This window comes from Salvelinus fontinalis, chromosome 9 (genome assembly GCF_029448725.1).
Source record: "Salvelinus fontinalis isolate EN_2023a chromosome 9, ASM2944872v1, whole genome shotgun sequence".
NCBI classification, from domain to species: Eukaryota; Metazoa; Chordata; class Actinopteri; order Salmoniformes; family Salmonidae; genus Salvelinus; species Salvelinus fontinalis.
Genome location: NC_074673.1, coordinates 23,787,476 through 23,815,264, shown reverse-complemented (window position 1 = coordinate 23,815,264; position 27,789 = coordinate 23,787,476). Strand labels below are relative to the sequence as shown.

Here is a 27,789-nt window from a genome sequence, read left to right as displayed (position 1 = left end):
GAATGCCAAGTGTGTGCAAAGCTGTCATCAAGGCAAAGGGTAGCTACTTTGAACAATCTCAAATATAGTTTTGATGTCTTCACTATTTTTCTACAATGTAGAAAACAGTAAAAATAAAGAAAAACCCTTGAATGAGTACTGTAGGTGTGTCCAAACTTTTGACTGGTACTGTAGATATTGGAAATATACACGTAATATCATATCACCACATATATATCTCCCTTATACCCTGTTATGTCATAGTGTGGCAGTATACTATCAATTTGTTTTCTGGCCATCAAGGGATTAAGATGGTCAAATGTAGGACTTGGCATGGAAATTCCTGGACTAGTCTCCTAGGACAGGGTTTCCCAACCCTGTCCACGGGCCCTCCCAGACTTTTCACATTTTTGTTTTAACCCTAAACTGGCACCCCTGATTCAATTAGTCAAAGGGTTGAATATTAGTTGACTAATTGAATCAGACGTGCCAGTTAAGGGTAAAAACAAAAATGTGAAACGTCTGGGGGGCAGAGGAGAGGGTTGGGGAACCTTGCCCTAGGACACTGTCTTTAATGGGTCAGACAAATTGCCTAATTGTTGTGTGTGTCCTCTGTTGCTTCAGAGACAAGAGGAGTCTCGAGGAATCTTGTGCTCACATAGGACTCCTGAGTCCCTTCCATTGCCAAGGTGGCGCTGCTGCTGTGTCTTGTTACTGTAGGGGAAGAAGAGGCTAGAGATCGAGCGGGGACAGGTGACATGCCTCCTAAGAGCTGACGTTACTGTAAAACCCCACACACGATAGAAACATAGGAAGTCCACAAGCATCAGAACCAGTACCAAGGAACCATAGAGCAGAACCAGTCTGGAACAGGGACCTCTAACTGGAATCAAAACAGACAGCTCTCATGAAAAACCAGGGCCATGCTTTTCACTGGTAAATGACTAAAATGCTTTCATCAAAGTCTAGTTTGCGGACAGTGCCCAAAGTTTCCACACAAGGAAAATGAAAAAACATCTGTCACAACAATGTAAAAATAACAATGCAGGAAATATCAATATTACCAAAGCTCCAAGGAGTTCTAAGGCTGAAATGAGTCACAGACAATGCCATCTGTCTCTATTATATCCCTGACAGCTTGTTAATAAATTATTCAAGTGTCAGTTTTGCTCATATTTCCACAAAAGCAGCTGCAGCATGTATAGGGCATGAGCTACCCTCCTGTAGGTTTTTACTCAAAACAAGCAAAAACCTACACGATGGTAGTGGTTAGAGCCCTGCTGTAGACAGGTTCTTTAGAGTTCCCTCCGGTCTCTGTCTGATTGCTGTTCATGCTGTTGTGGTACTAGGACTAGGACGTTTGGAAGCACTGTTTGAACCCTAGCCCCCCTCCTAGCCAGCAACAGAAGGACAGGTCGGGGGGTCAGAGTAGCCCTCACACAGCATAGCTCTGTACCCTACTTCCCTACTTTATTATGATTTTTGCCAATAAAAAGCAGCACATGTTAGTTACATATGAGACATGTCAGTTACATGTAAGACAATTGTTAGTTACAATCATTTGTAATAGATGCCGTTATCAATATTACCGGGATAAAGAGGAGATTCTTACCTGATGCAGATCTACAGTATTCCACTCAAATACAAGGCACAGTTTAGAGTTACGGTCTTCTCGGTTCCAAAAAGTTGGACCTGGACAATCAGACCCGGACCTGATCATAAAATAAAAAGGGGACCCAGACCCGAAAACAATGAAACCCTAATGGACCCAACGACAACCAGACCTAGACCCGATACGTACCCTAACAGGACCGGGTCTAGACCAGACTCGACCAGACTGAAAAAAATTATATATATATATATATATATAATTTTTTTCAGTCTGGTCGAGTGTGCCAACTTATAGTGTAGTATAGTGTGCCAACTTTTCTGAGCACGCATAAAAATCACTCTAAAATAGAAATGGTTATTTATGAACCATATGAGTCTTTTGACCAATCATCCAATAGCGCAGGGGGCTAGTGCAACCTTTTCTTGCCCAGGGACACCTGCCCTTGCAAACTGGCAACCCAGGGATCACCACCATATGTTAGCATAAATATTTTATTACGTGCGAAAAAGGTCAATGATAATGGCAAGGAGAAGTATTAAACCTTTTTAAATTAATACATTTGGTAGATAGTCATTATTTTGACCTCCCCACAGGGACACCTGCCCTTGCAAACTGGCAACCCAGGGATCCCCACCATATGTTAGCAAAAATATTTTATTACGTGTGAAAAAGGTGAATGATAATGGCAAGGAGAAGTATTAAACCTTTTTAAATTAATACATTTGGTAGATAGTCATTATTTTGACCTCCCCACATTATAATTGTAAGAGGAAGCATAAACTCAAATAGCCTATTAGCTAGAAAGCTAACTCCAAACACATTTTCGCTAATAGCAGCTGTTGGTTAAACAAAGGTTAGCCATGTGTTGGCAAAAAAGTATGTCCAAGTCAAGACAGCTTAGTTTACCAGCAGCTAGCGGTACTTGCCACTGCTGGTATTTGCATGTGCTTTTTCAAAGCCTATTAAGATACTCCAGTGAGTGTAATTTGCTCAATATTAAGACAAATAAGGTCATAAAAGAGATTATAAAAATATATATATTCTCATATTTTCTACTGTAGGTAGCTATGTAAACATATATTTGTTCCACTTAAAATATATATATTCGTGGCCCCTGCAGTACCTCGCGGACCCGATGTTGAATACCCCTGGGCTAGTGCTTTGCTCCTCTGGTTGAGTAGCTAGCTAGTGCTACATCGCACAAATCTTTGCTGTTATGAATTGCGCTAACGTTACTAGGCTAAAAGCTTTACCAGAGTAGCCCCCACACTTACACACATATCCAAACGGGCTGACGGTGAAACAAGAGAACAAACCATTCCGTAGCTATAGATAACCGTGCACGGGCATCATTTAACGGCTATTCTTAATGTGTCCCTACAACAGCTATTCGGGAGGATTCAACTCTGACTGGTAGGTTATCATTTCTTTGACACTTAGCTAGTTGACGCCAGCTAGGCTAATGCTAGCTAACTGGTTGTATAGCCATGTGACTAGTTAGCAAACGTTACAGCGTTTTAGCGAGGGATTGTGTCCAGCAGTTAAGTGTTGGTTAGAGAAGAAAGTGCTAGCTTCAATAACTGAAGGCTTGCTGAAGAAAGATGGCAAGCTTGCTAACTTTACCTGCTAGCTAGCTGACTAACAGGATAAGTTATGGTAACAGACAGAAACGTCAACCTGTCATTCTAGCAGCTATCTAACTAGCCAGCTAGCAGACTACCAACGTCAGGTATGACTGCAATAATCACGTTTTGTGGTGTCTGAATGATATCCGATTGACCCCTTGAGCGACATAGCTAGTTAACGCAATTGAAATTGAATGACAGCCGAACTTGTTCTCCTCCGCAATCTCAAAGGTTTGGATGGTTGAGCACAAGGGCCACTTTGAAGGAGCCCGGTGGAGGCTGTGGTTTGGCCGGAGCTGACAGACTGTTTGCCAGCTACTGCTGATTTTTTCTCTCCTAAAAAAGCTTTTCTATGGGCTCAAGGATGAAGCTGAAAAAGCAGGTGACGGTCTGTGGAGGAGCCATATTCTGTGTGGCCGTATTTTCCCTGTATCTTATGTTGGACAGGGTCCAACACAACCCTGCAAGGCGACAGAACGGCGGTGGGAACTTCCCACGGGTAAGACATTACCTATAGACATAGCATCGCTTGTTATTTTCTAAATCCTTGTCTGCAATCAAACACCATGTTGTTGTGATACATCTCACTGTGGCGTTAAAAGCCAGAGGCAGGCAGTACCTTCGAAACAGTTTTGTGAACTTTCCTTTGATATTGAGTTACATCAAAGCTGTAATTAACACATGTTAACTAAATTAATTGGTGAGATGCACACGTGTTTGAATAATTCATATCTCTAATCTATAAGTTTATTTTGTACTGTAACCTGAGAGGCAGTCAGTTATTTTCATAAACACACCTTCTGTAGAGTCGCAGCCCAGCCACCACAGCTGAACTGCTTCGCAGCAGCAAAGCTTTGTGACTGATTATGTTTACAGACCTGGTCCAGCAACAGTGTGTATAATGAGGGCTGGATTTGATTGTTACTGACAGGATTTTAGTCATGTTACCCCAAACTTGTTTTTGCAGTATTTTTTTGTAGAGCTGTCGATGTGTAAATTGGCTTGAATAGAATCCATAAATATAGAGAACACAAATATATAAATGCAGAAATTTCAAAGATTTTACTGAGTTACAGTTCATATGAGGAAATCCGTCAATTGAAATAAATTCATTGTGCCCTAATCTATAGATTTCACATGACTGGGAATACAGATATGCATCGGTTGGTCACAGATACCTTTATAAAAAAAAAATGGGCCTCACAATGGGCCTCAGGATCTTGTCACGGTATTTCTGTGCATTCAAATCGCCACCATACCATAACCCCAGCGCCACCATGGGGCATTCTGTTCACAATGTTGACATGCGAACCGCTCGCCCACACGTCACCATACACGTGGCCTGCCAAACTCTCTAAAATAACATTGTAGGCGGCTTATGGTAGGGAAATTAACTTTCAATTCTCTTTGAAATTGTTGCATGTTGCATTTTATATTTGTGTTCTGTATATTTATGGCTTATATTCAAGCCAACTGCCACATTGATAGCTCTACAGAAAATACTGCAAAACAAATGAATATTCAATTATCTGGCAACAGCTCTGGTGGTCATTCCTGCAGTCAGCATGCCAATTGCACGCTATCTCAAAACTTGAGACATCTGTGGCATGTGACAAAAGTGCACATTTTAGAGTGGCCTTTTATTGTCCCCCAGCACAAGGTGCACCTGTGTAATGATCAAGCCGTTTAACTGGCTTTTTGATATGCCACACCTGTCAGGTGGTTGGATTATCTTGGCCAAGTAAAAATGCTCACTAACAGGGGTGTAAACAAATGTGTTCACAAAATTTGAGAGCTTTTAGTGTGTATGGAACATTCTGGGATGTTTTATTTCAGCTCATGAAAAATGGGACCAACACTTTACATGTTGCGTTTTTTTATATTTTTGTTCAGTGTAGTTTTGTTTGATTTGATTGATTTATTAATGAATTTATCTATTTGCTACAGCTTGAGTGAACAAGGACCTGCATTTTCACAATAACAGTGTTTCCTTTGGTAATGGGACTGTGAAGTAGTGTCAAATAAAACAATAAATGTTTTTCACATGCTTAATGTACACCTGTACACTAACAGTGAAATGCTTACTTACGGGTCCTTTTCCAACAATGTAGAGTTAAAGATATAAGTAGAATAAATACACAGTTACTAACGAGTAAAATTAACATGGCTATATACAGGGAGTACCAGTACCGAGTTTATGTGCAGGGGTACGAGGTAATTGAGGTAACTATGTACACATACAGTACCAGTCAAAGGTTTGGACACACCTACTCATTCTAGGGTTTTTCTTTATTTTTACTATTTTCTACTTTGTAGAATAATAGTGAAGACATCTAAAATAACACATATGGAATCAAGTAGCAACCAAAAAAGTGTTGAAGAAATCTAAATATTTTATTTTCTTCAAAGTAACCACCCTTTGCCTTGATGACATATTTGCAAACACTTGGCATTCTCTCAACCAGCTTCATGAGGTAGTCATCTGGAATGCATTTCAATTAACAAGTGTGCCTTGTTAAAACAACATTTGTGGAATTTCTTTCCTTAATGCGTTTGAGCCAATCAGTTGTGTTGTGACAAGGTAGGGGTGGTATACAAAATATAGCCCTATTTGGTAAAAAACCAAGTCCATATTATAGCAAAAATAGCTCAAATAAGCCCACTAGTCCCACTATCATTTGTTTTTCAACAGGACAATGACCCATAACACACCTCCAGGCTGTGTAAGGGCTATTTGACTAAGAAGGAGAGTGATGGAGTGCTGCATCAGAGGACCTGGCCTCCATAATCACCCAACCTCAACCCAATTGAGATGGTTTGGGATGAGTTGGACAGCAGAGTGAAGGAAAAGCAGCCAACAAGTGCTCAGCGTGTGGGAACTCCTTCAAGACTGTTGGAAAAATATTCCTCATGAAGCTGGTTGAGAGGATGCCAAGAGTGTGCAAAGCTGTCATCAAGGCAAAGGGTGGATACTTTAAAGAATATGTTTAATACTTTTTAAACATATAAACATATTATTCCGTATGTGTTATTTCATAGTTTTGATGTCTTCACTATTATTCTACAATGTAAAAAATAAAAACCCTTGAATGAGTAGGTTTGCCCAAGCGTTTGACTGCTACTGTAGGTAGGGCTAAAGTGAATAGGCAACAGGATAGCTAGTAGCAGCAGCACAGGGAGTGTGAAAGTGTCTGGTGTAAGTATGCGTGTGTGTGTTGGGGTGTCGGTGTAAGTATGTGTAGGTAGAGTCCAGTGTGTGTGTGTGTGTCGACTCAGTGCAAGGTAGTTGGTGCAAAAATCCATCCATCTATCCATATAGGCTAGCTAGTCCTGTTTAGCACCTCCTGTGACCTTCACCCCCCCCCCCCCCCCCCCGGGTCCTTTTCCTCTTGTGTTCTAGAGCCAAATCTCTGTTCTGCAGAACCGCATAAAACAGCTGGAGCAGCTACTGGAGGAGAACCACCAGATCATCAGCCACATCAAGGACTCTGTTCTGGAGCTGACCGACACTGGCGCTGTGTCCCCCAGCGGACAGCTGCCCTTCCACAGTGCCAATGGTTCCTGGGTCCTGCCCTTTGATGGACGCCGCGGACATACCGACCTGCAGGTGACCAGCTCTTCAGGGACTGTCTGGTCTCGGAGGAACTCTGTTGTTCTGTTGGCCATCAGTAGGCGTGTGTGTAATTGTTAACATGCTGTCTCTTGTCTATGTGGCAGGTTTAAGGTGAGGGGGTTACAGATATCATATTATTTGCCTCTGTTCTAAACGCAAAGCAGAGTTAAGTTTAGCTAACTTTGGTCTGTTGCCTTCCAGATGCTAGACATATACTCCCTGTTGAAGTTTCACAATGTGGACGGGGGTGTGTGGAAGCAGGGCTTTGAGATCACCTATGAGCCTGGGGCGTGGGACAATGAACCGTTGCAGGTGTTTGTGGTCCCTCACTCCCACAACGACCCAGGTGAGACATGGCTCTAAAACTGTGTTCTTCAGGGCACATTGTAGCAAAAGATGAAGGAAGGCCAATTTCTAAGGAAACAAAAAAGTGAATAAAATATATTTTAAATTTTATATACACTGCTCAAAAAAATAAAGGGAACACTTAAACAACACAATGTAACTCCAAGTCAATCACACTTCTGTGAAATCAAACTGTCCACTTAGGAAGCAACACTGATTGACAATACATTTCACATGCTGTTGTGCAAATGGAATAGACAAAAGGTGGAAATTATAGGCAATTAGCAAGACACCCCCAAAAAAGGAGTGATTCTGCAGGTGGTGACCACAGACCACTTCTCAGTTCCTATGCTTCCTGGCTGATGTTTTGGTCACTTTTGAATGCTGGCGGTGCTCTCACTCTAGTGGTAGCATGAGACGGAGTCTACAACCCACACAAGTGGCTCAGGTAGTGCAGTTCATCCAGGATGGCACATCAATGCGAAGTGTGGCAAAAAGGTTTGCTGTGTCTGTCAGCGTAGTGTCCAGAGCATGGAGGCGCTACCAGGAGACAGTCCAGTACATCAGGAGACGTGGAGGAGGCCGTAGGAGGGCAACAACCAAGCAGCAGGACCGCTACCTCCGCCTTTGTGCAAGGAGGTGCACTGCCAGCGCCCTGCAAAATGACCTCCAGCAGGCCACAAATGTGCATGTGTCTGCTCAAACGGTCAGAAACAGACTCCATGAGGGTGGTATGAGGGCCCGACGTCCACAGGTGGGGGTTGTGCTTACAGCCCAACACCGTGCAGGACGTTTGGCATTTGCCAGAGAACACCAAGATTGGCAAATTCGCCACTCGCGCCCTGTGCTCTTCACAGATGAAAGCAGGTTCACACGGCGCACATGAGCACATGTGACAGACGTGACAGAGTCTGGAGACGCCGTAGAGAACGTTCTGCTGCCTGCAACATCCTCCAGCATGACCGGTTTGGCGATGGGTCAGTCATGGTGTGGGGTGGCATTTCTTTGTGGGGCCGCACAGCCCTCCATGTGCTCGCCAGAGGTAGCCTGACTGCCAATATGTACCGAGATGAGATCCTCAGACCCCTTGTGAGACCATATGCTGACACATGCACATTTGTGGCCTGCTGGAGGTCATTTTGCAGGGCGCTGGCAGTGCACCTCCTTGCACAAAGGTGGGGGTAGCGGTCCTGCTGCTGGGTTGTTGCCCTCCTACGGCCTCCTCCACGTCTCATGATGTACTGGCCTGTATCCTGGTAGCGCCTCCATGCTCTGGACACTACGCTGACAGACACAGCAAACCTTTTTGCCACAGCTCGCATTGATGTGCCATCCTGGATGAACTGCACTACCTGAGCCACTTGTGTGGGTTGTAGACTCCGTCTCATGCTACCACTAGAGTGAGAGCACCGCCAGCATTCAAAAGTGACCAAAACATCAGCCAGGAAGCATAGGAACTGAGAAGTGGTCTGTGGTCACCACCTGCAGAATCACTCCTTTTTTGGGGGTGTCTTGCTAATTGCCTATAATTTCCACCTTTTGTCTATTCCATTTGCACAACAGCATGTGAAATTTATTGTCAATCAGTGTTGCTTCCTAAGTGGACAGTTTGATTTCACAGAAGTGTGATTGACTTGGAGTTACATTGTGTTGTTTAAGTGTTCCCTTTATTTTTTTGAGCAGTGTATATACTAAGCAAAAAACGAAACCTTGATTGCGTTATTACCTGCAATATTAAGCAAATGACTGGATTGACAAATTGAGTGACACAATGACATTAGAATTCCAACATCTTAGTTATTTTTAGATTAGAACGGCTGTGTATTAGCACAAGATTTGATTTTAGCCAGAGACCAACAGTTCCATTAAATTTGTTTACAGCCAATGCAAGGCCAGCTAGCTAGCTTGACAGTTATTGACTTGTTGACTTTGGAAGAAACTCAGTAGCAGGAATAGCCATTCATTATGGCTCCATTTTAATTAGGATAGACTTTGCTCTTTACCAAGGTGTCACTGAGTAAATGTTCACAGCTTTTCCTGGGTCTTTGGAGAGCTATGAGAGACCACTGAGACTGTTGTCAGCGAATCCAAAAAAGCAGTTTTATGTTATGGGATGTTCTCTCTAAAAGCCAAGCCAGAGCTTATAAGGTTTAACAAGACTGCAGGTAAAGGGAAGTTGGTCAAACCGCAGGACTGGCACCAAGTCAGACAACGCAATGTTAAAATGCCCCTTTCACTGTCCGTCCTTTAGTCTATTTGGTTGGTCTACCTTCTACCAGTCTGCATCCAGTGGCGTGGACTCCTATGGTTTAGTCTACGGTGAGCATATTGCTCTATAGATTAGTTAGTGCTAGGCTGCTCTGTTTATGTATTGTAGAATCAAATCAAGTTTATTTTATATAGCCCTTCGTACATCAGCTAATATCTCGAAGTGCTGTACAGAAACCCAGCCTAAAACCCCAAACAGCAAGCAATGCAGGTGTAGAAGCACGGTGGCTAGGAAAAACTCCCTAGAAAGGCCAAAACCTAGGAAGAAACCTAGAGAGGAACCAGGCTATGAGGGGTGGCCAGTCCTCTTCTGGCTGTGCCGGGTGGAGATTATAACAGAACATGGCCAAGATGTTCAAATGTTCATAAGTGACAAGCATGGTCAAATAATAATCAGGAATAAATGTCAGTTGGCTTTTCATAGCCGATCATTAATATTTGAAAACAGCAGGTCTGGGACAGGTAGGGGTTCCATAAGCGCAGGCAGAACAGTTGAAACTGGAATAGCAGCAAGGCCAGGTGGACTGGGAACAGCAAGGAGTCATCATGCCCGGTAGTCCTGACGTATGGTCCTAGGGCTCAGGTCCTCCGAGAGAGAGAAAGAAAGAAGGAGAGAATTAGAGAGAGCCAAGATTTTCAAAATGTTCATAAATGACAAGCATGGTCAAATAATAATCAGGAATAAATGTCAGTTGGCTTTTCATAGCCGATCATTAAGAGGTGAAAACAGCAGGTCTGGGACAGGTAGGGGTTCCATAACCGCAGGCAGAACAGTTGAAACTGGAATAGCAGCAAGGCCAGGTGGACTGGGGACAGCAAGGAGTCATCATGCCCGGTAGTCCTGACGTATGGTCCTAGGGCTCAGGTCCTCCGAGAGAGAGAGAGAGAAAGAAAGAGAGAAGGAGAGAATTAGAGAGAGCATACTTAAATTCACACAGGACACTGGATAAGACAGGAGAAGTACTCCAGATATAACCAACTGACCCTAGCCCCCCGACACACAAACTACTGCAGCATAAATACTGGAGGCTGAGACAGGAGGGGTCAGGAGACACTGTGGCCCCATCCGATGATACCCCCTGACAGGGCCAAACAGGAAAGATATAACCCCACCCACTTTGCCAAAGCACAGCCCCCGCACCACTATAGGGATATCTTCAACCACCAACTTACAATCCTGAGATTGTAAGAGTCATCAACTTCTCTCCTTTCTGAGAGTTTCATAGTCTGCTTGTTTCTCAGCCTCTGACAATACATTCAAGGTGGTTCATTGTTACTGTTCTGTTTAAATAATAAAACGGGAGTTATTTGTAATACTTCACTGCTATGTTGTGTTTGGTACTGTACCACTGACCTGCTTTTACCCCTCCTTGTCATGGCAAAATACATGATAGGAAATAGTACAGTACTGTCTGTTAGGGGGTCGATGGTAGATTCACTCTTTGTTGTTCATCTTCTATTTATGTCTGAAACTGACCTACCCTCAAACCAAGGTCCTGGGTTATATTTCATAGACACAAATGTTTTGAAATGGGGCCTATTACTTGAACTTTTCCAATAAGGGATTCCCATTTTCATTTTAAATTGTTTTGCTGTGGTGTCCGTTCCAGTCAAACTGAAGAGGACCCTGTTCCTCCTGATCTGGGTTGTTGTGCTCATCACCTCTGTGCTGCGATCTCCTGTCCCGACAGGCTGGATCAAGACGTTTGATAAGTACTACACAGATCAGACACAGCACATCTTCAACAACATGCTGGTCAAGCTGACTGAGGACCCACGCAGGAAGTTCATTTGGTCTGAGATCTCCTTCTTCGCCAAGTGGTGGGAGAGCGCCGACATGCACAAGCAGGAAGCCATGCGCAAGTGCGGATCTCACAGTCACAGCACTAGCTCTCAAACATCTTACTACAACACAATTTAAGTCTGCCACTGTTGGTTCTTCCCTAAAGTATCTAAGGCGTCCGTTGAGGATTGCCCACATAGGGAAGAGTCAATAGTGGCAGTCTTGGTAGATAAAAATTCAGTTGTTGTAGTGTTGTAATACAGAATTGAACGTGCGTGTGTGTGTATACACTGCTCAAAAAAATAAAGGGAACACTTAAACAACACAATGTAACTCCAAGTCAATCACACTTCTGTGAAATCAAACTGTCCACTTAGGAAGCAACACTGATTGACAATAAATTTCACATGCTGTTGTGCAAATGGAATAGACAACAGGTGGAAATTATAGGCAATTAGCAAGACACCCCCAATAAAGGAGTGGTTCTGCAGGTGGTGACCACAGACCAATTCTCAGTTCCTATGCTTCCTGGCTGATGTTTTGGTCACTTTTGAATGCTGGCAGTGCTTTCACTCTAGTGGTAGCATGAGACGGAGTCTACAACCCACACAAGTGGCTCAGGTAGTGCAGCTCATCCAGGATGGCACATCAATACTGATTATTATTTGACCATGCTGGTCATTTAGGAACATTTGAACATCTTGGCCATGTTCTGTTATAATCTCCACCCGGCACAGCCAGAAGAGGACTGGCCACCCCTCATAGCCTGGTTCCTCTCTAGGTTTCTTCCTAGGTTTTGACCTTTCTAGGGAGTTTTTCCTAGCCGCCGTGCTTCTTCACCTGCATTGCTTGCTGTTTGGGGTTTTAGGCTGGGTTTCTGTACAGCACTTTGACATATTAGCTGATGTACGAAGGGCTATATAAAATAAACTTGATTTGATTTGAATGCGAGCTGTGGCAAGAAGGTTTGCTGTGTCTGTCAGCGTAGAGTCCAGAGCATGGAGGCGCTACCAGGAGACAGGCCAGTACATCAGGAGACGTGGAGGAGGCCGTAGGAAGGCAACAACCCAGCAGCAGGACCGCTACCTCCGCCTTTGTGCAAGGAGGAGCACTGCCAGAGCCCTGCAAAATGACCTCCAGCAGGCCACAAATGTGCATGTGTCTGCTCAAACAGTCAGAAACAGACTCCATGAGGGTGGTATGAGGGCCCGACGTCCACAGGTGGGGGTTGTGCTTACAGCCCAACACCGTGCAGGACGTTTGGCATTTGCCAGAGAACACCAAGATTGGCAAATTCGCCACTGGCGCTCTGTGCTCTTCACAGATGAAAGCAGGTTCACACGCACATGTGACAGACGTGACAGAGTCTGGAGACGCCGTGGAGAACGTTCTGCTGCCTGCAACATCTTCCAGCATGACCGGTTTGGCGGTGGGTCAGTCATGGTGTGGGGTGGCATTTCTTTGGGGGGCCGCATAGCCCTCCATGTGCTCGCCAGAGGTAGCCTGACTGCCATTAGGTACCGAGATGAGATCCTCAGACCCCTTGTGAGACCATATGCTGGTGCGGTTGGCCCTGGGTTCCTCCTAATGCAAGACAATGCTAGACCTCATGTGGCTGGAGTGTGTCAGCAGTTCCTGCAAGAGGAAGGCATTGATGCTATGGACTGGCCCGCCCGTTCCCCAGACCTGAATCCAATTGAGCACATCTGGGACATCATGTCTCGCTCCATCCACCAATGCCACGTTGCACCACAGACTGTCCAGGAGTTGGCGGATGCTTTAGTCCAGGTCTGGGAGGAGATCCCTCAGGAGACCATCCGCCACCTCATCAGGAGCATGTCCAGGCATTGTAGGGAGGTTATACAGGCACGTGGAGGCCACACACACACTACTGAGCCTCATTTTGACTTGTTTTAAGGACATTACATCAAAGTTGGATTAGCCTGTAGTGTGGTTTTCCACTTTAATTTTGAGTGTGACTCCAAATCCAGACCTCCATGGGTTGATACATTTGATTTCCATCGATAATTTTTGTGTGATTTTCTTGTCAGCACATTCAACTATGTAAATAAAAAAGTATTTAATAAGAATATTTTATTCATTCAGATCTAGGATGTGTTATTTTAGTGTTCCCTTTATTTTTTTGAGCAGTGTATATATATGATATTATAAATGCCTCACGCGACTTGTAATAAGACGAAGCAATTAGCCTATTAAAATGTGACTCCATAAGATAAATAGCAATATGCAAGAGACTATAGTTGAGTCAGAGTAATAGGCAATGAAGAAATGTCTGAGAATGGAATTCTAAATACAGGTGTATTTAATTACTTTAGAAAATTAATGGTAAGCTTATGCCTTGTATAATAAGTTACAAAGCATTATAAGGCAGTATTCTAAGCATGGTCAGAGAGAGAGAGAGAGAGACAAAGAAACCACGGCTTGTGCCATGGCCCATAGCTCAGGGAAGAGGGTAAGACATGGTGTAAGTATCTCACCACAGAAAGGAACAAATAAGAAAACAGAATCTAATATTATTTTTAAAGTGTAAGCATTGGACCTGTTTGGATTAAAAAATGGAGTTGTTGACCAATGGAATTACTGTGAAGTTAACCTCGAATCCGATATCGGACCTACAGGATGTAACCTCTGGTTCTCAGAGGTGAGACAATGGAGGTTGGCAAGATCAACACAGAGAATGCTGAATTTCTTGCATACAGTTAATAAGAAGAGTCACTTCGGGGGCTGGCCTACTTTGTTGTTTTCTGTAAGCAGGAACTCGCCCAGCTGTGAATGTCTACCCAACTAGCAAAACAGTGTCTTTTCAGTATCTCTTATCTGAAGTGTAAACAACCTGCCAGGCCACATTAGCAGCGTGATCTACGATAATTAGCTAATAAGCGCCACATCTCCCTTGGCAGAGAGACCAGATACTTCTAAAATAGCTTGTTATTTTGGCTCCTAGTAAGCGTTGGCTTTTCAAATCAAATTGTATTTGTCACTTACTTCGTAAACAACAGGCAGGTGTAGACTAACAGTGAAATGCTTACTTATGGATCCTTTTCCAACAATACAGAATTTTCCTCATGTCTCTACTGGGTGGATGTCTTAAATCCTCTCGCTGTCTCAGGCTAATCCTGGGAGGGCAGCTGGAGATAGTGACCGGAGGATGGGTTATGACTGATGAGGCCAACGTTCACTACTTCGCCATGATTGACCAGCTCATAGAGGGCCATCAGTGGCTGGAGAAGAATGTGGGTAAGCAACACGCTTCTTTCTCCGAGATGCCTTCTCTTATTCATGCAAGGGGTTTTGCCCACTGATGTTTGCAGCAGAAGCATTGGAAAGTTAAAATAATTCAAACTCTGAGTGGATAACTTTGCAATGACACCTTTGCGCATATTGTGTGAAGTCCTGTATGACTTCGGTCATAGTTCTGTTGCAGTAGGAGTTCCATTATGACATAGAAACTGTGCACAATGCTTTGTTGTATTCTCCATGATGGTAACCCTCCTGTGCTGTGCCCTACTGTAGGTGTGACCCCCTCAGTCGGGTTGGGCGGTGGACCCCTTTGGCCACAGTGCCACCATGGCCTACTTGCTGAAGAGGGCCAACCTGACCAGCATGCTCATCCAGAGGGTCCACTACTCCATCAAGAAGCACTTTGCCTCCAGCCGCAGCCTGGAGTTCATGTGGAGGCAGTCCTGGGGTCAGTTGCTGGCTGTTTTCGTGGCAGCAGACCAATCTCATCTATTTACACCATAATGTGCTTATCTCTCTGGAACGCAGATTTCCAATGAGTGCTGCCACTCTGGATGGCCTTTCAAATTGAGGATGAGGGAAATGTTGTAAATGTCACAAGTGGTCAATTTATAGTTTGGACTAAGAACACTAACAGTTGTTTGTTCCTTGCTTGTATTTGCATTGTACTTTTGAATTCACACAAACCCCAAAATAAAAAAGTAAAACCTTTTTTTTGTGATGCCAGACCAGGAGTCGGGCACGGACATCTTCTGCCTCATGATGCCCTTCTACAGTTATAACGTGCCACACACCTGCGGACCTGAACCCAAGATCTGCTGCCAGTTTGACTTCAAGAGGCTGCCGGGCGGCCGGGTCAACTGTCCCTGGAAGGTTCCTCCGCGGGCCGTGGTGGAGGCCAACGTGGCAGAAAGGTGAGCCCAGCAGAGAGCCTCCCCCCGGCCTTGTACGCCACACTGCTAGGGGGGAGATGTCTGACCTCTGCAGTAGAGCAGGGAGTGTGGGTGCTGAGAAACATGGAAATATGCAACCGGCTTTGTAGACCTTCACTGCGACTTGCTTATCAATGAATAATTTTGTGTAGAAAAAAACAGCTTCATGGAACTTTCCAAAGCACACATTCCTGAGAGAGTCTAATGGAAAATAGCTCTCTCACTGAAAGCTATTGATTACCTTTTTCCATTAAAGCTCCTTTTTTTATCCTCCATTTTCTAAGGTCATGTCAGTCATCTATTGCCCTGTAACACAGGCATTGCGCTGGGATGCACACACTCATTTACATTGATATTTTAGTCATTTAGCAGACGCTCTTATCCAGAGCAACTTACAGTAGTGAGTCAATACATTTTAGTTATTTTTCCCCGTACTGGTCCCCCGTGGGAATCAAACCCACAACTCTGGCATTGCAAGCGCCATTCTCTACCAACTGAGCCACACAGGACTACATAACTAAGAGACTATTGAATATGTCATGCGTTTCAAAAGAAGACATTTCCGCCCACTGCCTGCCAAGCTTTCTTCTTTTCATTCAAATATGCTTTGACGAAGGTCAATGGACAGAAATGTTGCTATTGTCAATCATTTCTATATTCTAAAGCAAGCAGTGCTCAAGTCGGTGTGCTTGGTTTTTGGTAAGCAATTGGGTGCGTGTATTTCATGATACTACAACACTTTGCTGAAACAAGGAGGAACAAACTGTCTTCACATTATGAAGAGTCCATGTTACTGTGGAAACTGACTCAATTGCATGTCTCGTATTGTTGAATCAAATCAAATGTATTTATATAGCCTTTCTTACATCAGCTGATATCTCAAAGTGCTGTACAGAAACCCAGCCTAAACCCCCAAACAGCAAGCAATGCAAGTGTAGAAGCACGGCGGCTAGGAAAAACTCCCATGAAAGGCCAAAACCTAGGAAGAAACCTAGAGAGGAACCAGGCTATGAGGGGTGGCCAGTCCTCTTCTGGCTGTGCCGGGTGGAGATTATAACAGAACATGGCCAAGATGTTCAAATGTTCATAAATGACCAGCATGGTCAAATATTAATAATCACAGTAGTTGTCGAGGGTGCAACAAGTCAGCACCTCAGGAGTAAATGTCAGTTGGCTTTTCATAGCCGATCCTTAAGAGTATCTCTACCGCTCCTGCTGTCTCTAGAGAGTTGAAAACATCAGGTCTGGGACAGGCAACACGTCCGGTGAACAGGTCAGGGTTCCATAGCCGCAGGCAGAACAGTTGAAACTGGAGCAGCAGCAAGGTGGACTGGGGACAGCAAGGAGTCATCATGCCAGGTAGTCCTGAGGCATGGTCCTAGGGCTCAGGTCCTCCGAGAGAGAGGGAGAAAGAAAGAAAGAGAGAGAGAATTAGAGAGAGCATACTTAAATTCACACAGGACACCGGATAAGACAGGAGAAATACTCCAGATATAACAGACTGACCCTAGCCCCCCGACACATACACTACTGCAGCATAAATACTGGAGGCTGAGACAGGAGGGGTCAGGAGACACTGTGGCCCCATCCGATGATACCCCCAGACAGGGCCAAACAGGAAAGATATAACCCCACCCACTTTGCCAAAGCACAGCCCACACACCACTAGAGGGATATCTTCAACCACCAACTTACCATCCTGAGACAAGGCCGAGTATAGCCCACAAAGATCTCCGCCACGGCACAACCCAGACAGGAAGATCACGTCAGTGTTTCAACCCACTCAAGTGACGCACCCCTCCTAGGGATGGCATGAAAGAGCACCAGTAAGCCAGTGACTCAGCCCCTGTAATAGGGTTAGAAGCAGAGAATCCCAGTGGAGAGAGGGGAACCGGCCAGGCAGAGACAGCAAGGGCGGTTCGTTGCTCCAGAGCCTTTCCGTTCACCTTCACACTCCTGGGCCAGACTACACTCAATCATATGACCCACTGAAGAGATGAGTCTTCAGTAAAGACATAAAGGTTGAGACCGAGTCTGTGTCTCTCACATGGGTAGGCAGACCATTCCATAAAAATGGAGCTCTATAGGAGAAAGCCCTGCCTCCAGCTGTTTGCTTAGAAATTCTAGGGACAATTAGGAGGCCTGCGTCTTGTGACCGTAGCGTACGTGTAGCTATGTACGGCAGGACCAAATCAGAAAGATAGGTAGGAGCAAGCCCATGTAATGCTTTGTAGGTTAGCAGTAAAACCTTAATCAGCCCTTGCCTTAACAGGAAGCCAGTGTAGGGAGGCTAGCACTGGAGTAATATGATCACATTTTTTGGTTCTAGTCAGGATTCTAGCAGCCGTATTTAGCACTAACTGAAGTTTTATTTAGTGCTTTATCCGGGTAGCCGGAAAGTAGAGCATTGCAGTAGTCTAACCTAGAAGTAACAAAAGCATGGATTCATTTTTCGGCATCATTTTTGGACAGAAAGTTTCAGATTTTTGCAATGTTACGTAGATGGAAAAAAGCTGTCCTTGAAACAGTCTTGATATGTTCGTCAAAAGAGAGATCAGGGTCCAGAGTAACGCCGAGGTCCTTCACAGTTTTATTTGAGACGACTGTACAACCATCAAGATAAATGTCAGTTTCAACAGAATATCTCTTTGTTTCTTGGGACATAGAACAAGCATCTCTGTTTTGTCCGAGTTTAAAAGTAGAACGTTTGCAGCCATCCACTTCCTTATGTCTGAAACACAGGCTTGTAACGAGGGCAATTTTGGGGCTTCACCATGTTTCATTGAAATGTACAGCTGTGTGTCATCCGCATAGCAGTGAAAGTTAACATTATGTTTTCGAATAACATCCCCAAGAGGTAAAAGTCTATCTTTGACATTCACTGCTCGACTGAGTGACCTTACAGATAATTGTATGTGTGGGGTACAGAGATGAGGTAGTCATTAAAAAGTAATGTTAAACACAACTCCATGCAACTTGTTATGCGACATGTTACGCAAATATTTACTCCTGAACTTATTTATGCTTGCCATGTCAAAGGGGTTGAATACTTACTGACTCAAGACATTTCAGCTTTTCATTTTTTATTAATTTCTGAAAATATAATTCCGCTTTGCCATTATGCAGTTGTGTGGGCCAGTGACACAATCTTAATTTAATCAATTTTAAATTCAGGCTGTAACTCAACAAAATGTGAAAAAAGTCAAAGGGTGTGAGTACTTTCTCAAGGCACTGTATACTTCTGTGTTTGTGACTATAGGATGATAGGCGTGCCACCCAAGACTCCCTGCCCTAGCGCACCCTTATCGAACTGGACCAATCAGGACCTAGGTAACCCCCTCTTCCCCTCTGCCTCAGTATAGTCTCTCATGGGTGGAGTGTTTGACTGATCTCCCCCTGTTTCTCTCTGTTAGGTACCTGGTGCTGTTCAACCCAGTGGAGCAGGACAGGCTGTGTGTGGTGACAGTGTTGGTGAACTCTGTCAGGGTCCGGGTGCTCACAGAGGATGGACAGACCCTCCCTGTACAGGTCAGTGCCCAGTGGAGCTCTGCTAGTCAGATGAGCGCAGAGGGCTTCCAGGTGTGTGTGTATGGTTGCTGGTTTAATTTGTGGTGCTCTCAGTGACTATTTAATGTACATTGTGTGGTACTTCAGTTGACAGATGCATTGATATATTATGTGTAGCATGAGGGTCTGCCGTGTGTGTGTGTGTTTAACTGTGTTCTCTCCTGTCTGCAGGCCTCCTTCACGGTGCGTCTGCCTGCCCTGGGCCTGGCTGTGTTCCAGCTTTATGACTCTGCTGACACCCCCATGACGCTGCGCTCTGAGACCCTGCTGAGGCGGTCTGGTCAGGGGCAAACTTCCCACGCCGTGGACCCCTTCCCATTGCGCTCCCAGACAGCAGATCCACAGATCTTCTACATCTCCACCCAGTCCGTTACACTGGGCTTCTCTGGAACCACTGGCCTGCTGGAGGTATATGGAGGGGAAGAGGCTTGTGGCCCAAATGGCACCCCGTTTCCTATGTGGTTCACTATTTTTTGCCAGAGCCCTAGGCTGCCATTGCGGATGCAGCCACTGACTATTCTTTGTCTCTAACAGATTGACTGATTTGGAAGTGAGCCTAAACGCTGTGACTAAAATTAGCCCAAGGCCGATGATCATTTGCTGAATTCCAAATAGGCAGCACAGACTAATTTGCTTGAAGTGTAATGTATAATTCTCTCTCTGTCTCTCGCTTGGTCCATCAGAGTATCCATCGTAAAGACGACCCCCAGGAGGTCAAGGTTCAGATCCAGTTTGTGACGTACGGCACTCGGTCCTCAAAGGACAAGAGCGGAGCTTACCTCTTCCTGCCTGATGGGAAGGCTAAGGTGAGCTAGCTGCCAACCCCCCCCCCCCCCCCCCCATCTGTCCTATAGCGTCAGGTAGCCTAGCGGTTAGCGTGTTGGGCCAGTAGTCGAAAGGCCGCTGGTTCAAATGCCTGTCTGTTTTTAATATGTTTAATTTCACCTTTATTTAACCAGGTAGGCTAGTTGAGAACAAGTTCTCATTTGCAACTGCGACCTGGACAAGATAAAGCAAAGCAGTTCAACACATACAACAACACAGAGTTACACATGGAATAAGCAAACATACACTGCTCAAAAAAATAAAGGGAACACTTAAACAACACAATGTAACTCCAAGTCAATCACACTTCTGTGAAATCAAACTGTCCACTTAGGAAGCAACACAGTGATTGACAATAAATTTCACATGCTGTTGTGCAAATGGAATAGACAAAAGGTGGAAATTATAGGCAATTAGCAAGACACCCCCCAAAAAGGAGTGATTCTGCAGGTGGTGACCACAGACCACTTCTCAGTTCCTATGCTTCCTGGCTGATGTTTTGGTCACTTTTGAATGCTGGCGGTGCTCTCACTCTAGTGGTAGCATGAGACGGAGTCTACAACCCACACAAGTGGCTCAGGTAGTGCAGCTCATCCAGGATGGCACATCAATGCGAGCTGTGGCAAAAAGGTTTGCTGTGTCTGTCAGCGTAGTGTCCAGAGCATGGAGGCGCTACCAGGAGACAGGCCAGTACATCAGGAGACGTGGAGGAGGCCGTAGGAGGGCACCAGCAGCAGGACCGCTACCTCCGCCTTTGTGCAAGGAGGTGCACTGCCAGAGCCCTGCAAAATGACCTCCAGCAGGCCACAAATGTGCATGTGTCAGCATATGGTCTCACAAGGGGTCTGAGGATCTCATCTCGGTACCTATTGGCAGTCAGGCTACCTCTGGCGAGCACATGGAGGGCTGTGCGGCCCCACAAAGAAATGCCACCCCACACCATGACTGACCCATCGCCAAACCGGTCATGCTGGAGGATGTTGCAGGCAGCAGAACGTTCTCCACGGCATCTCCAGACTCTGTCACGTCTGTCACATGTGCTCATGTGCTCAGTGTGAACCTGCTTTCATCTGTGAAGAGCACAGGGCGCCAGTGGCGAATTTGCCAATCTTGGTGTTCTCTGGAAAATGCCAAATGTCCTGCATGGTGTTGGGCTGTAAGCACAACCCCCACCTGTGGACGTCGGGCCCTCATACCACCCTCATGGAGTCTGTTTCTGACCGTTTGAGCAGACACATGCACATTTGTGGCCTTCTGGAGATCATTTTGCAGGGCGCTGGCAGTGCACCTCCTTGCACAAAGGCGGAGGTAGCGGTCCTGCTGCTGGGTTGTTCCTAAGTGGACAGTTTGATTTCACAGAAGTGTGATTGACTTGGAGTTACATTGTGTTGTTTAAGTGTTCCCTTTTATTTTTTTGAGCAGTGTACAATCAATAATACAGTAGAAAAATCTATATACAGCATGTGCAAATGAGGTAGGATAAGAGAGGTAAGGCAATAAATAGGCTATGGTGGCAAATTAATTACAATATAGCAATTAAACACTGGAATGGTAGGATGTGCAGAAGATAAATGTGCAAGTTGAGATACTGGAGTGTAAAGGAGCAAGATAAATAAATACAGTATGGGGATGAGGTAGATTGGATGGGCTATTTACAGATGAGCTATGAGCAGTGATCTGTGAGCTGCTCTGACAGCTGGTGCTTAAAGCTATGGAGGGAGGTAAGAGTCTCCAGCTTCAGAGATTTTTGCAGTTCGTTCCAGTCATTGGCAGCAGAGAACTGGAAGGAAAGGCGGCCAAAGGAGGAATTGGCTTTGGGGGTGACGAGTGAGATATACCTGCTGGAGCGCGTGCTACAGGTGGGTGCTGCTACGGTGACCAGTGAGCTGAGATAAGGCGGGGCTTTACCGAGCAGAGACTTGTAGATGACCTGGAACCAGTGGGATTGGCGACGAGTATGAAGCGAGGGCCAGCCAATGAGAGCATACAGGTCGCAGTGGTGGGTAGTATATGGGGCTTTGGTGACAAAACGGATGGCACTGTGATAGACTGCATCCAATTTGTAGTAGAGTGTTGGAGGCTATTTTGTAAATGACATCGCCGAAGTTGAGGATCGGTAGGCTAGTCAGTTTTACGAGGATATGTTTGGGAGCATGAGTGAAGGATGCTTTGTTGCGAAATAGGAAGCCGATTCTAGATTTAATTTTGGATTGGAGATGTTTAATGTGAGTCTGGAAGGAGAGTTTACAGTCTAACCAGATACCTAGGTATTTGTAGTTGTCCACATATTCTAAGTCAGAACCGTCCAGAGTAGTGATGCTGGACGGGCGGGCAGGTGCGGGCAGCGATCGGTTGAAGAGCATGCATTTAGTTTTACTTGCATTTAAGAGCAGTTGGAGCAGTCTGTGCCATTGAGCAAGGCACTTAACCCTAATTTGCTCCAGAGGCATTATGGCTATTATGGCTGACCCTGTACATCAACACATTTCACTGTACCTGTCCGGTGTATGTGACAATAAAACATATTTTTTAACTGTATAATGTTTTAAGATCAGTCTACCCTGCCTCAATCCATTACAGAAACACACTGTCTCTGCCTCTCCGTCTCTCAGCCCTACAGTCAGAAGGAGCCACCGGTGGTGCGTGTGGTGGAGGGCCCTCTCTTCTCTGAGGTAGTGGCTATGTACCAGCACTTCCAACAGACCATTCACATACACAATGTGCCAGGTGTGGACGGTCTGTCCCTGGATGTCACCACCATGGTGGACATCAGAGAACAGTCTAACAAAGAGCTGGCCATGCGTCTGGTCACGGACATACAGAATGACGATACCTTCTACACAGACCTCAACGGATTCCAGGTCAGACCACAACGCACACTTTACACTTGAGTGTCTGTCCTTTGGCTTCAACATGTACCTCAATACTGTAATGTTTCCACAGATGCAGCCCCGGCGCCACTTCCTGAAGCTCCCCCTGCAAGCCAACTTCTACCCCATGCCCAGCCAGGCCTACATCCAGGACAGCCATCTCCCCCTCACCCTGCACTCTGCCCAGGCCCTGGGCGTCACCAGCCTAGAGGGCGGTAGGGATGGACAACTCATACGTAATTTTTTCTTAACACCTTAGTGTTCCTGAAGTTTTTTATCTCTTATATCTCGAAATAAGTTTTCATTAAGAGGGACTGGTAGCAGTTTTTCCTTTTTCATTTACTGAAATGTGGTGACTTCTCTGCTGTTTGCCTTTGCAATGTTATCTTCATTTATCCACCATTTTTGGCAGTGCCATTGAGACAATCTCCATTTTAAAGTAGTACATTCTCTTCTGTGTTTGTTTTGGGGAAGAAAAGTGCTGGAGTCCTGAACCAAATATTGTCATTCATTTATTGTAGCCACTAGATGGTGGTGATATAGCTTAAAGCCATTTGCAAACTATAGGCAACTCAATTTGAAGAAGACAATGCTCTGATTTTATTGGCTGGTCGCTCCCAACCCATAGGAATCCCCACCTAGTTGACTACTTTAACATGGTGGAAGTCCTCAATGACAATATCCATGCTAAAACGGGTTCTATCCAGAATCTAGAGTCCCCTATCGATCTCTATGTTGGAGCTATATATGCATGTCTCTGCTTTTCCCTCCGGCAGGCCAGTTGGAGGTGATTCTGGACCGGCGGCTGATGCAGGATGATAACCGTGGCCTGGGCCAGGGCCTGAAGGACAACAAGAAGACGGCCAACCGCTTCCGCCTCCTACTGGAGAGGAGGTCCACTGGCAACAAGGTCAGTCAGTCTAAAATCCTCAGATGGAAGGGAGTTAGTTACTGGAGCTACCTGGATTTAGTTTCTAGGTGTCATATTCAAGCAAATTAACACAATCTAGTCTGAGGGGAAACAGTGGGTGAGCCGGGACTACTTCTCAGTGTGTCTCAAATGTCTTAATCTCTCATGCTGCGCTCTTTAACCCATGTCTCCGTTCTTTATTTGTCACCCCCCTCCATTTATTTTTGTCATCTCTCTCTCTGTCTCCTGCTCCGTTGCACTCAGCATGATGGCTTCTTTGCCAAACTCTCCATATTTCACTCTCGTCTCCTTCGCCCTGAGAGGCGGAGCTCAAGAGGTAACGTTGCCATGGCAACAGTGAGGTCACTAGATACCCAGCCGTGGCCGTCTGTCTATGTAATCTGTGTTATAGCTGTTCTTACCTTCTAGTTTAATCTGTGTTTAGCTGCCCTGTACCCTATAGCTAAAAAGCCTGCCGTAGCAGCATTGCAAGAAATCCTGGAATTGGGTATGCGCTTAAAATGCAAATAATTGTTTTCAGCTCTGCAGTTTCCCTGCTGTGTTGACTGTTGAAGCTAAGCAGGGTGGGATGGAGTTAACAGATTTGACCTGTGTTGAAACCTGTCTTCAGGCCTCCCAGGTGGTGGACAGCAGACCAACCAGCTTCCCCTCCCTACTTAGTCACATGACCTCGGCCATCCTCAACCACGAGGTGCTGGCACTGCCCGTGCTGCCCAAGAAGCGTGGCATCCCTCCCTTGCACACCTTCGCCCCCCTTACGGGGGCCCTGCCCTGTGACTTCCACGTGCTCAACCTGCGCAGCATCCAGCACCAGGTAACTAGAAGTGAAGAAGTAATTGTCCTGTTTGTGGAACGTCAATATACTGGAAGATATAATACATGTAGGGTTCTGTGTACTAACCATTGATGCTAATATGTTTGTGTGACTTGTAGCAGGACACCCACTCCCCGTCTCCCTACACAGCCCTCATCCTGCATCGGAAGGGTCTGGACTGTGACCTGGAGACCCCCAACCCTGGGTTCAACTGTACTACTTCTGAGGGACAGGTCAGTGGTACTCAACAACACCCACACATGGATCACCACAGATACAACTGGGGCGATAGTACAGTGTGTTGCACAGACGCATACAGCACTGCAGTGGGAGTCATTCTAGCAGTCTGGAAAGATTATTCTCTGTGTTAGACATGAGGAGTGACTGAACAAATTGTTCTCTCATACACACTCTTTCTACCTCCTCTCTTTCACAAACTGTATCCATCTCTCGCTCTCTCTCCTTATCTGTTCCTCTAGCTGGGTGTGTCTTCTCTGTTCCGTAACCTGGACCTCCAGCTGCTGCAGCCCGTGTCTCTGTCCCTGATGTACTCCAGCCCCCCTCTGGCCAATGACTCCTCCATCAGCCTGGAGCCCATGGAGATCTCAGCCTTCAGGCTCAAACTGCTCTAGCCAGGCTCAGATAAACACATCAGACCAGACACACCCAGGCCAGGCCTGGTCCCACCTGTTTTTTTCTGTTCAGTTCTAGTCTATAGGAAGACTGCCTCCCAGTGAACAGAGGGGTGGCCAAGCTGGGGCTTCCTGGTCCAACCTGTGTATACAACACATAGTACACTACACCACTCTACACTAAACCACTCTGCACCACACCACACTGCACTATACCACACACACCCTGAACTGTAAAGTCAGCTTTGAAGAGCAGGTGTCCACCATGACTAGACTATAACTGCAGGGGGCAGATGGCTGTCAGACACACAGTGGCTGTCTCCAATCTATCTCAGAGAACCAGAAACCTTTGGTGATTTAGTTTTTGTGCTTGTGATAATAAAGGTGATGTCTTTATCACAGAACATATACTGGTGGTCTTCTGCCGTTGCATTGCAGTAGCAATGTCAAGTTAGTGGAAACATAATTTTTCAGTTTTTAAATGAACTTTATTTGTTTTCTTTTTAAAAAAATCCTTGACTAACTAATGAATGTAAATATCACATGTATAAGGACCTTGGAATGACATGGCGACCGAGTGCAATTTGTAAATGCTTTATTTTTGCCACATTCTAGTCAAAACTAGGAAACTGGTTGTAGTTATACACGTGCCGCTTTCAACCAATTAGCAAGTCGAACATTTTCGATTTTCGTAGTTCCGACTAGCACATGAATGCGGTGTTAGTTTGGAAGTTTGGACAGCCTATCCACCCGCTGCAGACTAGAGAACTGTTAACTCCATTCCGAGCTCATCACTGTTCATTGAACTTTTATTGACTGCATTGACCGACTGAATGCAGTTGTGTACTACCATTGTGAATGTTTGCTCTCTCTATCTCTGCAGTAGAGGCGCTGAGACTATGGCTCTGTAAGATACTGTATGTCAAGCAGAGTCAGTCACTACCAGGCTGGGGATTAGGTCTCTCTCTAAGGAAATTTATTTATTTATTTATTTTACCGTTATTTTACCAGGTAAGTTGACTGAGAACACGTTCTCATTTGCAGCAACGACCTGGGGAATAGTTACAGGGGAGAGGAGGGGGATGAATGAGCCAATTGTAAACTGGGGATTATTAGGTGACCATGATGGTTTGAGGGCCAGATTGGGAATTTAGCCAGGACACCGGGGTTAACACCCCTACTCTTACGATAAGTGCCATGGGATCTTTAATGACCTCAGAGAGTCAGGACACCCGTTTAACGTCCCATCCGAAAGACGGCACCCTACACAGGGCAGTGTCCCCAATCACTGCCCTGGGCATTGGGCATTGGGATATTTACCAATACCGATATTTATAAATACCAATCCCCACGCTACTTTTTTGTTTTTAGTCATCATTATCTCCCTATTGCATGACTGTACGGCCTGCTATCCTTTCAATCCCCCCTTGCTTGTAGATGGTCTGAAGACTTTCAAACTTTTCTTACGTGAGCCTCTCAAAGCTATCATGTCCCGATGAGTTGGCTGTGGAGGACCTGTGATGGAATTTAAGTTACGTTTGTATTTAAATGCTCCTAAAGCCATTCCTGTGCTTCTTTGTGTGCGTATGCCAATCGATGGACGAATGGTGGTGTGTCCTATACTGTATGCAGTATAAGAAACTACTATGATGACGATACCTCATATTTAACATATGACACATTGGTATGTATATTGATGTGGAAACTTCTGTGAAGATACAGTATGCTAGAGGAGTAGTAAGATGCAGAGTGCAGTATCAGGGACAAGGTATCTGTTCATAGCACTGTACTGCTAATCATCATTAATGAGTCTGTGTAGTGGGGTTGGAGCATCTGGCTTTCAAAGCCAGGCATGGAGACCCTGTTTTTAAAGGCAGGATCGTGGTTCAACCTTCCCTTCATGATGATGTGGAGACATGGTCCGGTGAACAAACAAACAGGGATCCTTAAGGTCTGACTTTGACAGCGAGTTTACATCATCATAAAACATCTCTATAGCCTTGATCCTGGTGGGGTTAAGGTACCTGTCTATGATTCATTTCTGCCTTGTTGGTGTGGAAGGCTAAACATCAGTAATGGCAGATGCACTGTTTATCAGTCATTTCTGCCATTTCTCACTATACGTTTCTCCTCTACCATCTCTTAGACCACCCTACTATCCAAATATCTTTTCACCCTGCTGTGTTCTGTTTTACACTCCTCACTCAGACCACACGTACCTACAGTCCAACATTTCCCTCTACAATGCTCAGGCACTAGCCTGGCCCCATACAGCGGATGTGCTGTAGCCAACTCCTCTATTGATGTCATACCATATTTGGTATGAGAACAAAGAAACAGAGAGGAGTTAGTTGTACGTATCAACAGACCAGACCATCAGACTACCAATGTAGCCTGCATCACTTTTCATCATCAGCACTTCCACACTGTCTTTTCGGATTGCATTTTCCCTCTAGCTATATGTCATGACACTACCCCTGTTACTAATACGGCACTCCCCCCTATTGTCCCTTTCTTCCCGCTCTCCTACTGTCTATGTATGTGTCCGAGTCCCTCTGTAGACTTGTCTTTTGTATGTGATATTTGTTGTAGGACTTTTTTTAAGATGGAGTTTATGAAGGACTAATTTATTTGCTCTCTTTTATGTTTCTTCCTGGATGTGTGTTTAAAAAAAAGATGCATAGAAGAAAAATGCAGATGCGGTGGAGTCAGAATAAAGATCAACTATGATA

At 45.2% G+C, this 27,789-nt stretch overlaps 1 pseudogene; it reads left to right on the top strand.

Annotated features, from left to right (window-relative positions):
* Positions 1–491: 491 nt before the first annotated feature.
* Positions 492–27,789, top strand: LOC129862966 (alpha-mannosidase 2x-like; annotated as a pseudogene).